At 41.2% G+C, this 13,933-nt stretch overlaps 1 long non-coding RNA gene across 3 annotated transcripts in view; it reads left to right on the forward strand.

Annotated features, from left to right (window-relative positions):
* Window positions 1-13,933, forward strand: part of LOC122562763 — a 76,185-nt gene that overhangs the window by 25,123 nt on the left and 37,129 nt on the right. Inside the window, exon 1 of one of the 3 annotated variants that reach the window (XR_006315410.1) lies at window positions 11,940-12,066. The exons of 1 other annotated variant lie outside the window; for it this stretch is intronic. This is a non-coding gene — a long non-coding RNA (uncharacterized LOC122562763). Of the gene's footprint in view, window positions 1-11,939; window positions 12,067-13,933 lie in introns of those variants that run through there. One more of the 3 variants, XR_006315411.1, reaches the window with a different exon arrangement.

The raw sequence follows: 13,933 nt of genomic DNA on the forward strand, positions 1-13,933 counted from the left end.
ACTTGAAAAGGTTCAGAAAAGATTTACAAGGATGTTGCCAGGGTTGGAGGATTTGAGCTATAGGGAGAGGTTGAACAGGCTGGGGCTGTTTTCCCTGGAGCGTCGGAGGCTGAGGGGTGACCTTATTGAGGTTTACAAAATTATGAGGGGCATGGATAGGATAAATAGACAAAGTCTTTTCCCTGGGATCGGGAGTCCAGAACTAGAGGGCATAGGTTTAGGGTGAGAGGGGAAAGATATAAAAGAGACCTAAGGGGCAACATTTTCATGCAGAGGATGGTATGTGTATGGAATGAGCTGCCAGAGGAAGTGCTGTAGGCTGGTACAATTGCAACATTTATGAGGCATTTGGATGGGTATACGAATAGGAAGGGTTTGGAGGGATATGGGCTGGGTGCTGGCAGGTGGAACTAGATTGGGTTGGGATGTCTGGTCAACACGGACAGGTTGGACCGAAGGGTCTGTTTCCGTGCTGTACATCTCTATGACTCTATGACTCTAATTGAGGGTAATCCTGGATGGTTGGCAACCAACAATTTGAGAGCGTTGTTTCACCTTGGTGATGGTCTTTGAGATATAATTTAGGCAGCTCTCATGCAAGGAATCTGACTTTTGATTTGTGGGCATATTCCTGTCCAACTTATACATCTCCTGAGGATGGTTCACAAAATGCTTCTTTCTTTTCCTTTCTCTTGGAGTAAATATTACAGAAGAGAAGATTTAACAAAATATAAAGGCAGATAAATCCCTGAGACCTGATCAGTTGTTTCCCAGAACTTTGTGGGAAGAGATAGCTGAGCCTTTTGCTGAGATAATTGTATCATTGACAGCCATGGGTGAGGTGCTGGAAGATGGGAGGTTGGCTAATCTGATGCCATTATTTAAGAATGGCAGTAAGAAAAAGCTGGACAACTGTAGACCGGTGAGCCTTATGTCAATGGTGGCTTGTGTCAAGGTTGTTGGAGGGGATTCTGAGTTCGAGACAAAAAAACTGCAGACGGTGGAATCCAAGGTAGACAAGCCAGAGGCTGGAAGAACACAGCAAGCCAGGCAGCAACTGGAGGTGGAGAAGTCAAGTTTTCGGGTGTAACCCTTCTTCAGGCCTGAGGCATTCTGAGGTAAGGATTAATAAGGGATAGTTTGTCTGGCTTTGTTTAGATGGACCATTTATCTGAGGAGTGACAGACGGAGTATAATTTAAATAAATGTGAGGGGTTGCATTTTGGTAATGAGAACCAGGCCAGGACTTATATACTTAATGGTGGGGCCCTGAGATGTGTTGCCAAACAAAAAGACCTTGGGGTGCAGGTGCATAGTTTCTTGAAAGTGGAGTCACAGATAGACAGAATAGTGAAGAAGGCATTTGGCAGACTTGCCTTTATTAGTCAGTGCATGGAATATAGGAGTTGGGTTGTCATGTTGTGGCTGTTCAGAACATTGATGAGGCTGCTCTTGGATTACTGCGTACAATTCTGGTCACCCTTCTATAGGAAGGATGTTTTTAAACTTGAGAGGGTGCACAAAAGATTTACAAGGATGTTGCCAGGACTGGAGGGTTTGAGCTATAAGGAGAGGTTGAATAGACTGGGGCTTTTTTCCCTGGAGTTTGAGGCAGAGGGAAGACCTTCTAGAGGTTTATAAAAGCATGAGTGAATAGCCAAGATCTTTTTCTTCGGGTGGGGAGTCCAGAACGAGAGGGCATAGCTTTAATTTGAGAAAGGAAAGATTTAAACAGGACCTGAGGGGCAACTATTTCATACAGAGATTGATGCATGTGTAGAACAAGCTGCCAGAGGAAGCGATAGAGGTGGATACAATCACAGTATTTCAGAGGCATCTGGATGGGTACATGAAAAGATGGGTTTAGAGGGAAATGGGCCAAGTGCTGGCAAGTGGGGGAGGTCTGACTGGAATGTCTGGTTGGCGTGGATTGTTTGGACCAAAGAGTCTGTTTTCATCCTGTATGAATCTATGACTATATAAATGACTACAGCTCCAAGGTATGTTGGGCAAACTATGTACCCAGACTCCATTTAGTCCTGGGTCTGTAACTGGACATGACATGACAATCTAGAAGTGTTATAGTCTTGTGTAAATAGTACAAAAAGTCAATGAGGTGGAAGAGCTGCCAACATCACAGTTCAAAGTCAACCACTAAAGGAATAAATTATTTACTTTTTCCACTTGTCTTTATGTCAATAAATAATTGACCACACCCTTTGACTGTCAATAATCACTTAATAAATAATTAGCCAGCTCCAAGCTACAAGGAACAAGAAGGTCATGGTTTTATTCCTGGTATGTGCTGCATTAGTCACTGCCACTAAGGAAGCAGCTATAACCTGCCTTAAAGTCCATGGGTCAGCCAGGGGAGGAATCAAGCAAAGTTTCAACTTGTCCAGTTAGCCAGGATGGAAGCAGACGCAAGTGAGGACTGTGTCAGGTTTAGGGCGAATGGAGATAGGGGTTAATATGTGTGCAGATGAGCCAATGAGCTATGTTGTCATGTAATTTTGACCTCAACCACATTCTCAGAGGGACTCTGTTAGAAGGTTGGAACTGGAGCAGATTTGGCTAAAGATGACTGCTGCAAGATCCTTGTGTGTAAAGTGTTAGGTGAACACTGTTTGATAAAACATCATGAGACCTGGGCCTGAGGTCACCTGAAGAACAAATGAAGCCAAGTAACACATGGTGGCAGACATCAATTGAGAGTTTTCTCAGGAGAATCTGAAGAACCATGAGGTGAGATTGCAAAACCATGGGCAAAAATCCTGAAAAGGTTTCCCAAATAACTGAAACTTTAACTTATTTGAAGTGAGGAAAGTGAAGTACATGCTGTATGCTGATAAGTAGCAGCAGGTCATAGAGTCATACTTCTACAATTCGTCAATGTCATTAAAAGACCAAAACAGCTACATCGATGGGAGCCATGGAACGATGCCCAAATACTGAACCGCTTCAGATCTTGATTAGAATCAGCAACAGTAGTTTCTTATATGCTATAGTCCCCATTGTGGAAATGTCCTCATCAGACAGAGAATTGATGAAACCTCCACAGATTTAGTCAATCCTAAATCTGTCTAAATATTGACTAGTCAGTGTTTGGTTCCTAATTTAACTCCAGGAGAAGCCTCATTATTAAGGTTTCCCATTTCCCCCAGTGATCCCAGAAGCTAGGGGAATCGATGCACTCCTTCATTAAAGATTTATATAGATTGGCCAATTCATGTGACCACCACAGGTCCTTGATGACAACCTCTGATGACGAAGAGTCATCTAGACTCAAAACGTTAATTTGCTCTCTTATCATGAATGCTGCCTGATCTGCTGTGATTTCCAGCGTTTTTTGTTTTCAGTCCAGATTCCAGCATCTGCAGTAATTTGCTCCTAATCTCTGCTGCTTTGAGAAGACTTAATATTAGAACTCACCAGCATTCAAAGCCAGCCACATGGAATAAGCTGCTAGAGGAAGTGATGGAAGCTGGTACAATTACAACATTTAAAAGGCATCTGGATGGGTATATGACTGGGAAGGGTTTAGCGGGATATAGGCCAAATGCTAGCAAGTGGGACGAGGTCAGATTGGGATGTCTGGTCAGCATCGACGAACTGGGCCAAAGGGTCTGCTCCCATTCTGTATGATTCCATGAATCTAAGAGCGCAGAACCACAATGTGATTTGGGGAAACTCTGTAGGTTGATCCAAAGATAATTGCACTCCCAACTAAATATCTCACTAAAGTTGCAGAAAAGACAGGAAGTGCCGCAAGATTTCTCAATAATTGCTTCCATGTTGACGTCAACAGTAATTTTCAGTGATTCTGTAAATCAAGAGGTCACTTGCCTTTTAAAGATAAATAAAAAAAAAAAATCAACCCCCAAAAAGGGAGGCAGTGGGATAGTGGCAGTGTTACTGGACTAGCAATCCAGAACTCCAGCCGATGCTCTGGGGACATCGGTTCCAATCCCATCACGGCAGATGGTGAAATCTAACGTTTCCTTAGTAAAATTGATCGTAAAAAACTATCTGGGTTACTAATGCCAACAGTAGAAGGAAATCTGTCAGCCTTATCTTGTCTGGTCTATATGTGAGTCCAGACGTCCAGTTGCAGTTAAGGATGGCAAAAAAAATGTTTTCCTAGCCAGTGACACCAACATCTCCCGAATGAACAAAAAATGATGGTGAAGCCAATCAATTGAAGAAGTTGAATAGTCCATGAAATTGGCACACTGGATCCTCTGTGGCCCAAACACCATCATCTGCTTCAATGACCTTCCCTCCATCATAAGATCAGAAGTATGGATGTTCGCTGATGACTTACAATGTTCAGCACCATTCAGTGGGACTGACCACTCTCCGATCTGCCCTTCCTCACATTCATTCAGAGGCATATTGTTCCTGTTAGAGTAAAAGGTAAAGCTGGTCAGATTAAGAAACAATGGATTAATAAAGATATTGAAGTTCTAGTTAAGAATAAAAGAGAATCTTATTTTAGATATAGACAACTTGGTTCAATTGAATCTCTTAATCAATTTTAAGAGTCTAGGGGCATTCTTAAGAAAGAAATTAGGAAGGGAAAGAGGGGATATGAGATAGCATTGGCAGAAAAGGTTAAGGATAATCCAAAGACACTGTACAAATACATTAAGAGTAAGAGGGTAACTAGAGAGAGGGGAGAGCCTCTTAAAGATCAAGTGTTATGGACTAGGCCAGATCACTCAAAACATTCTTAAGCAGACAGCCCAGATCATAACTTTGCAATTTATTTTGGTAAGTGTACAGTGAAAATTACCCGGATTAAGATGGCTAGGTTGACTACTAGATTTTAAACAGACAAAAATTTATTCACAAAATTACACAATGAAACACAAAGAACCGAAGAAAGAACCCCTACAGAACTCAGTCTATCCAAACTAGACCTAATTATGCTGGTCCAAATATACACAACAATCCCAATAAGCAAACTCCCGTTAAAAACCAGTATAAATGGAGCACATGCCTGCAGATTGAAGTTGAAGGGCAGAAAAAGAGAGAGAGAGGGAGAGTTTCCACACAGCTCACTATTCAACTCTTCACCAGTTCAAGACTGAACTAAGCTGTTCAGCAAGAGAGCTGACGACTCTCCTTTCATTATACAAGTCACTTGGAAAACATGACCATTTTGGCCTGAAGTCTCATGGAAAACATACCATTTTGGCCTGAAGTCTCATCCGCTTACATATAAACAAAAGGCCTCTCAAAATCCTTTTCATCTCTGTACCAAACCAGACTGATCGGAGCGCGGCCTGGTTTATTGCCTCTCTGAACAAAAATCAAGGACAGAGTCTCTTTGAGCCAAGGAACAGCTTTTAGAAAAGAAGGGACTAGCTTTGTGACACAAAGAGGCCATCTTTGTGTTGAACCCCAAGAAATGCGAGAGATACTAAATGAATATCTTGCATCAGCTTTTACCATGGAGAAAGAAATGTAGTCTAGAGTATGCAGATAAATAAACGTTGATTTTTTAAAAACAGTTCACATTACAGAAAAGCAAGTTCAGGATCTATTAGAGAATATAAAGGTGGATAAGTCTCTAAGACCTGATCTAATGTTTCCCAGAATGTTATGAGAAGTAAGGGAGGACATTACAGGGCCCCTTGCAGATGTATTTGCATCATCTATCACCGTGAGTGAGGTGCCTGATGACTGGAGGGTGGCTAATGCTGTACCTTTGTTTAAGAAAAGTTGTAAGGAGAAACTGGGGAACTATAGACCTGTGGGTCTGACTTTGGTTGTGGGTAAATCATTGGGGCTGATTATAAAAGATAGGATTTATGGACATTTAGAGTGGCAAAAATTGATTAGCGATAGTCAGCATGGTTTTGTGTGAAGAAAATCATGTTTCACAAATTTGTTTGAGTTTTTTGAGGAATTTACTAAAAAGATTGATGAGGGCAGAGCAGTAGATGTTGTTTATTTGGACTTTAGTAAAATCTTTGACAAGGTTCTGCATGGTAGACTAATTAGTAAAGTTAGGTCAGGGTGACTTTGCTTATTGGATACAGAATTGGCTTAATGGCAGGAGACAGAGAGTGATGGTGGAAGGTAGATTTTTAGGCTGGAGGCCAGAGACCAGTGGTGTTCCACAGAGATCAGTTATGGATCCTCTTCTGTTTGTCATTTATATAAATGCTTTGGATGATAATATAAAAGGCATGGTTAGTAAGTTTGAGGCTGACACCAGAATTGGTGGCATAGTAGACAGTGAAGAAGATGTCTAAGATTACAAAGGGATCTTGATCAAATGGGTCAATGGGTTGACGGAGTTCAATTTGGATAAATGCAAGGTATTGAATTTTGGTACAACAAACAAGGGTAGGGCTTATACAATTAATGGAGGGCTTTGGGTAGTGTCACATATAGGCAGAATGGTTAAAAGGCGTTTGGCACGCTTGCCTTCATTGCTCAGTCCTTTGAGTATAGAAGTTGGGAAGTCATATTGAGGTTGTACAAGACATTGATGGAATACTGTGTGCAGTTCTGGTCACCCAGTTATTGGAATGATATTATTAAGCTGAAGAGGGTTCAGAAGCGATTTACCAGGCTGGCTTTGGAAGGTTTGAGTAATAAAGAAAGGCTGGATAGGTTAGGACTCCTTTCCCTGGAGCATAGGAGGTTGAGAGGTGACCAGATAGAAGTTTATAAAATAATGAGAGACATCGATAGAGTTAATGTTGGTTGTTTTTTTCCCTAGGATTTTCCCTAGCAAGCACATTCTTAAGGTGAGAAGAAAGATTTAAAAAAGACATAAGGAGCAAATGTTTTACACATTCTCCACATGTGTGGAATGAACCTCCTGAGAAAGTGGTGGATGTGGGCGCAATTGAAACATTTAAAAGACATTCGGATAAATATACATGAACAGGAAAGATTTGGAGGGATATGGGCCAGGAGCAGGCAGGAGGGACTAGTTTAGTTTGGGATTATATTTGGCATGGACTGTTTGGGCCTGAGGGTCTATTTCTGCACTATGTGACTCTATGACACTATAACTCTCAAATCAGATGAAATTTCAGTAGCATTTACCTCAACGTTTCCCGAAATACTGAAGCTTCAATCCAAGAAGAAGGAGAAGCTGAGGCACCTCTTAGCAAAGTATAATCACTCTGAGAGTTTGATCAGTTTCACTATATAGCTCATCCTGCCATGTTTGAAGAGGATGAGCCTATTTCTTTGGAAGCTGCTACGAAAGGAGTCACTCACACACACACAGCTTAGCACTATCGGCCCAGTTTCAGCAGTTGAAGAACGAAGTTCTGCAGTGCCCGACTCTTCAGTTACTGCAGCAGATATTCATCCAGTCCAAAGTGAGCTGGATCCGTCACCTCCCATTCCTTTGTTGCCACTTTAAAATACAGTTGTCCGTTAATGAAGAAAAACCACACATGGAGCTACAGAAGATGTTTTGGAAATATGAATGCCCTCAACTTTACAAGGTGGTCCCAGTGATCTTCCAACAGTCTCTGGACAGATTCAGCCCGGTGAGATCTTGGAACATGTAGATCACAACAAATTCACCATGTGTAGCAAGATCTCTCAGCAACAGAACTTTTCTGTGAGAATGCAGAAGCTACTTTAACCTCACCTAGTTTTCTACAAATACAGTCAGAAAGGACAGCGTTTGATCAATGTAGTTCTGATGACCTGAATGGCAAATCTTCCAGGGTAAGAAACAATGTCTGCAAAGATTTTTGACAATATTTTGCATTCCAGTTAAGTGTTTTTTGAAGAGTCAACCCCATCCTCTGTAGTCCTCCAGATGATTCACTCATCTCTCTGTCTTAAGCCTGAGAGAAAGGCAAAAGAAGCTGAAAGTATCATGAGACTGTTATGAAGAGGAACATTTGATATCTACCAGCCCTTATTGAATGATATCACCATTTATTTGTGTTTCATTGTCAAATGATCCTTTAACTGAAAATATAGAGAAAGTGCTGCGTTGTGTGTCCGACAATACGGCAGTCAATAGGAAGTGGAACCTCTCAATGAACACCATTAGTCTTGATATTGATACAACCATTGCCCAGTTCGAGTCACCATGTTATAGGAAGGATGTTATTAAGCTGGAGGCCTTTCAGAAAACATTTATCAGGGTGTTGTTGGACATGGAAGGTTTTGAATTGGGATATTTTTCATTGGAGTGTAGGAGTTTGAGGGGTGACCTTGAGAGGTTTATAAAATCATTAGGGGTAGAGGTAAAGTGAATAACAGGTGTCTTTTCCCTCGGCTGAGGGATTTCAAGACTAGGGAGCACAGATTTTAAAATGAGAGGAGAAAGATTTAGAAAAGACATGAGGGGCAATGTTTTTACACAGAGGGTGATTTGCACATGGAATGAACTTCCTGAGGAAGTGGTGAATGTGGGTGCAATTGCAACATTTAAAAGACACTTAGACAAGTAGATGATTAGGAAAGCTTGGAGGTCTATGGGCCAAGTGCAGGCAGGTGGGACCAGTTTAGTTTGAGATTATGGTCGGCATGAACTGTTTGGATTGGAAGCATTTGTTTCCGTTCCGAATGACTCTACTAACTACCTGGAGGCACTCATTCCTTTTGGTATCTGGAAGTCTGACATGAAGAGACCCATTTCAGCTCGGAGGCCAGACCATCACCCGCCTACACCGTTTTGAATTACAATATCATAAATATCATAAAGAGTGGCTGAACTGTGAACATCAGACTTTAGGAGGAGATGGTGAGGTTATAGGGACTTTCAGTTGAATGGGGATTCTTAATGTTTAATGATAATTGCTAGCAATGTTCAGAAAATACTTTAATAATTACGGCAAACTGAGAATGTACATGGGAGAGATGTAGAGATAGGGATTGGTGAGTATGCAGATGAGCCATTGAGGTATGCAATGATGTGACTGTAGCCTCAGTGGTCAGGTAACAGAGACTTTGCTAGAAGGTTGAAACTAGAACACCTTCAGGCAGAGTTACCTGCCTCAAGATCCTGTGTCTATAGTGTTAAAAGTCTGAAAGTAATTCTGGCCTGAGCTTATCTGAACAGATCATCCACAAACACAAAGGGTGGGTGTTTCCCCTCACATTATTCTGAATATGTGATGCAAACTGCATGGAATGGACTCAAACATGTTTCTGGAACTGTCATTTTGGCTCTCTGTTAATTCTGCTGTCTCAGCATTTTCTAGAGAAACATGACCAGCTGGATACTGGGCGCAGTTTTGGTCTCTGTGTCTAAAGAAGAATGTGCTGGCATTGGAGGTGGTCCAGAGGAAGTTTATAAGGATGATCCCGGGAACGAAGAGTTTGTCATGTGAAGAGCATTTGAGGTCTCTGGTTCTGTAACTCAACAGAATTTCGAAGGATGAGGGGGAATCTCATTTAAACTTGCAGAATACTGAGAGGCCTGGATAGAGTGGATGGGAAAAGATGTTTCCACTAGTAGGAGAGACTGGGATGCAGGGGCACAGCCTCAGAGTGAAGGGTTGGCCCTTCAGAACTGAGATGAGGGGTGCTTCATAGACTCTTTAAATGGACTGGTTACAAAGGCCCAACAATGTCTCTTCTTCCTCAGACAGCTGAGGAAATTTGGCATGATGGCGAATATCCTTGCCAACTTTTATAGGTGCACCATCGAGAGTATTCTGTCTGGATGTATCACTACCTGGTATGGCAACTGTGCCATTAAAAATCGGAGATGGTTACAGAGAGTGGTGAACTCGGCCCGGACAATCACAAAGGCCAACCTCCCGTCTATAGAATCCATCTACCAGGCCCGCTGTCAAGGAAAGGCCGCCAGCATTCTCAAAGATCCATCCCACCCTGGGAATGCTTTTCTACAACCTCTACCATCTGGGAGAAGGTACAGAAGCCTGAACACACGCACCAGCTGGTTTCGAAACAGTTATTACCCTACTGTTGTTAGAATACTGAATGGACTCACAAACTCTTAACATTCACCTGTCCCTATGTTTTTGTTTTTGCCGCAGTTTACCTATTGTATACTTGTCTAAGCGACTTAACTCTGTGATCTGCCTGTATTGCTCACAAGACAAAGCTTTTCACTGTGCCTCGGTACACGTGACAATAAATTCAATTCAATTCAATTCAACTTTCTTCAGGCAGAGGATGGTTAATCTGTGGAAATCATTGCCTCAGAAAGCTGTGGTGGCCAAGTCATTGAGTGTATTTGAAACAAAGATAGATAGGTTCTTGATTAGTGAGGGGATTAAGGGTTATGGGGAGAGTGAGGATTTAGAAACATATCAGCCATGCTTGTTTGGTGGAACAGATGTAAAAGGCTGAATGGTCTAATTCTGCTCCTATATTTCATGGTCTTGTGATATGGCACGGGATTTATGACAGTGACGCATCGATTTTCCAGATCTGGGGGCCTCATCTGCCTACCTGGAAGAGACCTACGGTAATGGCTCTTCCAATCAGCAAGAGGCTCACTACCACTTTCCTCTTTGCAACAATGGCACAAGAAAATCCAACATTGTTTGGGCTGGTTGAAGTGGTGTTAAATCTATTATCGGGTTGACCTTGTCTCACTGCCTCTCGGAAGAGGAGTTGATTTGACTTGGGAGATGATCGATTGAGATCTCCAGCCCCTGGATTCCCCTCAGTGACAGCAACTGAATCCTGTTGCCTATGACATTACAGATTGCTTCCTGATTTCAGGAAAACTCTCTGCCAAATGCATGTTCAGACTTCCCATGAGAAAAACCATCCCATCCGCTATCTCCTGGTTCCTTTGAAGGCATGGATGCTCTGGATTCAGTTTAGAAACATATACTGGGGGGACTGTCACATGCCAAGAGATTAGAGAAAAAAACTGCTTTTCTGTCTAGAAAGGAGTGAATTTTTGTATGTAAGATTTTCACGTGTGTGGTGAAGGTAAACCAAGTATATCACTGTAAAGTAAAATATAATAAAGGATTGAGGGTCAAGTGAGGCCCCTTGAAGGTAGATTGCATGAAATTCATCTCCATACAAGGAGTGCAGGTCGTTATGCTATAACATGCGTTTCGTGAATGTGAATTCACCATAAAGTGTTTGACAAACTGGGGACACTGTTTCTAAAGCACAAACCTTTAAAACTTGTGCTGGCTGTAACACAATTCCATCGCTAACACTTTAAGTGCCATTTCTAAAGCGTGATTTTTCTATAATGAGGGGTCGCACAAGAATGCAACCACTACGTTATAGAAGAACTACCTGTCTCCGGGTAGGGCGTTCTGAAAAACCCTGACTTTGGCTGCGACAATCAAATTCAAGATCACTTTGAATGGATGAATTCCATTGGATTAAATGACCATCTATAATGTCATTTGAAGAGATGCCTGTTTCGAAAGACATTGCAGGGCAATTAATACATATGAAGCCAGCCATATGAAGTGAGCAAAGGCAGATGATTAGATTGGAAAAGTGAACTTCATTGCTGTTGTGTTCAAACATGGACTGAAACCCAGGATAAATTTATTTTATGTTCTTTTACTGTCTAGGTAAATCGAAAATTAAGTCTTTGATTAATTATTCTCTCCTTTTAATTGTGAGCTCTATGTGAATTAACCATTCTTACCAATGTGTAAAATAATTTCTGGCTTCCCAATCTCCCCTTTATCAATGTGCTTGAAATGTTTAGAGACACCGTCAATCGTAGCACCAGGAAAGCAACATATCTTCCTAAACTTACACTCACTGCCACAGAAACTCTTAACTGTGCCCCTGACAGGAGAGTCCCGTGTAGTAATTGCTCTTTTAAATGTTTTGAAATGCTGCCTAACACAAGAATCATCCCTAGTGTCCAATAACTGACCACCCCATCTATTTTCCTCGATGTAAATCTTACTGTCCAAAGATATTATTCAGAGCTGGAATTTCAAGCCTCGTTTGGAGTTCAAAATGGTGCTGGTGTGAGAAATGTGAACAGCCAGTAACATTAACTTTTGACTCTGTCAAGTACATCCCTCTATAAAGAGCCTGTGCCGTGTGGCAAATTATTCAAGCAGTTTGCTGCCCAGATGGTGGTATTAAAAACTCCTCTGTTCTGCAGTAAGTACATGTGTGCCTCCCAGCAGTGACAATCCGAGTCAGTGTGTAAATCTGCCATTGACCGTGACAATTTGAATTATGTTGTATCTGTGTGCACTTCTGAATTTTTTTTCCATTTGAGTTATATTTTAAAACTTTCTGTGTTGTAAAAATATTGAAACAGTAAAGATATTGCTGAGGCCTGTTGGCGCAGTTAGAAATTATAGTACATGGCCAATATGGAACAGGAATGCAATTTGTGGCCTCATGACATTGGACTCTTGAATTAGAACAGGAGTCAATTACAGTATACAGTGCCAGAAAGCTAATAGTAAAAAGAGAAGTTTGATGTCAGACATAGGTTCTTAAAGCAGTTTTCTATGAATGGATACATTGAATATCTTGACGTTGCATCGTCTCTCCTTCGTCATTGCTGATCCTCAGTTTCCTCAGTTTCAATTGTACATAAAGCTCTCTGTCTGCGTGATTCCTTTTTGACCCATTCATTTGTAGTTAATTGTATCTACTTTCTACTATGGACTTATTTAAATCTGCTGAAGTTGATCAGGTTATTCAATCTGTTTTGTTTATTTGCTGCTGACATTTAATCCTCTTATGTTGTGCTTTTCCAAAGCTGGATCAATAAATGGAGTAATTAGTGTAGGCACTTTCTGTCATCTGATGTACAGCAAGTCACAACTATATAACCGCTGCTACAAACAAGGCCTTCTGATATATTTAATTTCAATTAAATGCCAAAGTATTGGAAAAGAATGCAGTTATTTTCTTTTGAACAAATGTGGATACTATTGATGAAATGTCAGAAGGTAAACCTTAGTAAATGCTCAAACATTTTGATGCACGGATTTACTACCCTCTGTGTCACATAATCTTGGCCTTCTTTCTTAGAATTGGGGACCCAACAGTTTATTTGGTGCCACAAAGTAATTCCCATTTGTAGGATTGTTGGGTCTGCCCTTTCTTCTGTGTTGGGCTTGCAAATGGCTTCACTTCACTCATTGAGCTTTATCACACAGACACACACACACAAAAGCACAAACACACATACTCCCTCTTTCTCTCTCTCTCTCTCACGCACACACATGCACACACTATGTTTCTGTAAACTCAGTTAAAAAATCACACCACACTAAGTAATAATCCAACAGTTTTATTTGGAATCTCTAGCTTTCGGAGCGACGCTCCTTCATCAGGTGGTTGTGGAGCAGGATCATAAGACACAGAATTTATTGCAAAAGATTACAGTGTCATGCAACTGAACTGATATATCAAACAAACCTAGATTGTTGTTAGGTCATTCATCTTTTAGAACGGGTTGCAGGTTTTGGTCCATTAATATGTAAATCCCAGAAATTCTTTTAAGTCACATTCTCGAGATAACTTGAGGTTTTATAACAAAAGGTGACATCTCAGCTCAGACAATGCAATAAAGCTGTGAGGTTAGAGTCTGTCTGTACCCCAATCTTAAGTCAGACTCCTCCACATCATCTGTAAACTCAGGTTTCATTTTATTAACTTAGCACGTTCGTAACAGCATGTGCCCAAGCTGGGACATTAATATATTAACCCCCCCCCGGTCTTCCAAAGTAACAGCAATTAACAGTCTTTCCCCGTTTTCAGACAAGGTATTGGCTATATTCCAATATCTACTGTCAACTGATACATCTTGTCATCCCTGATTCCCAATAGTTTGTCTCCTCAGATCGGTTTACGCTGTTTTGCCGACCATTCACCATGAACCCCATATCATTGGTCACACTTGAATTTAGATCAAGAGGAAATTGTAAGGTATAACCTATCCGGAGAAAATGTAGTTATTTCATGACACTGACGCTAGATATGTATTCAAGCACCTAAAATGTGGAAT

The sequence above is a fragment of the Chiloscyllium plagiosum genome, chromosome 25 (assembly GCF_004010195.1).
Source record: "Chiloscyllium plagiosum isolate BGI_BamShark_2017 chromosome 25, ASM401019v2, whole genome shotgun sequence".
Taxonomy (NCBI): Eukaryota; Metazoa; Chordata; class Chondrichthyes; order Orectolobiformes; family Hemiscylliidae; genus Chiloscyllium; species Chiloscyllium plagiosum.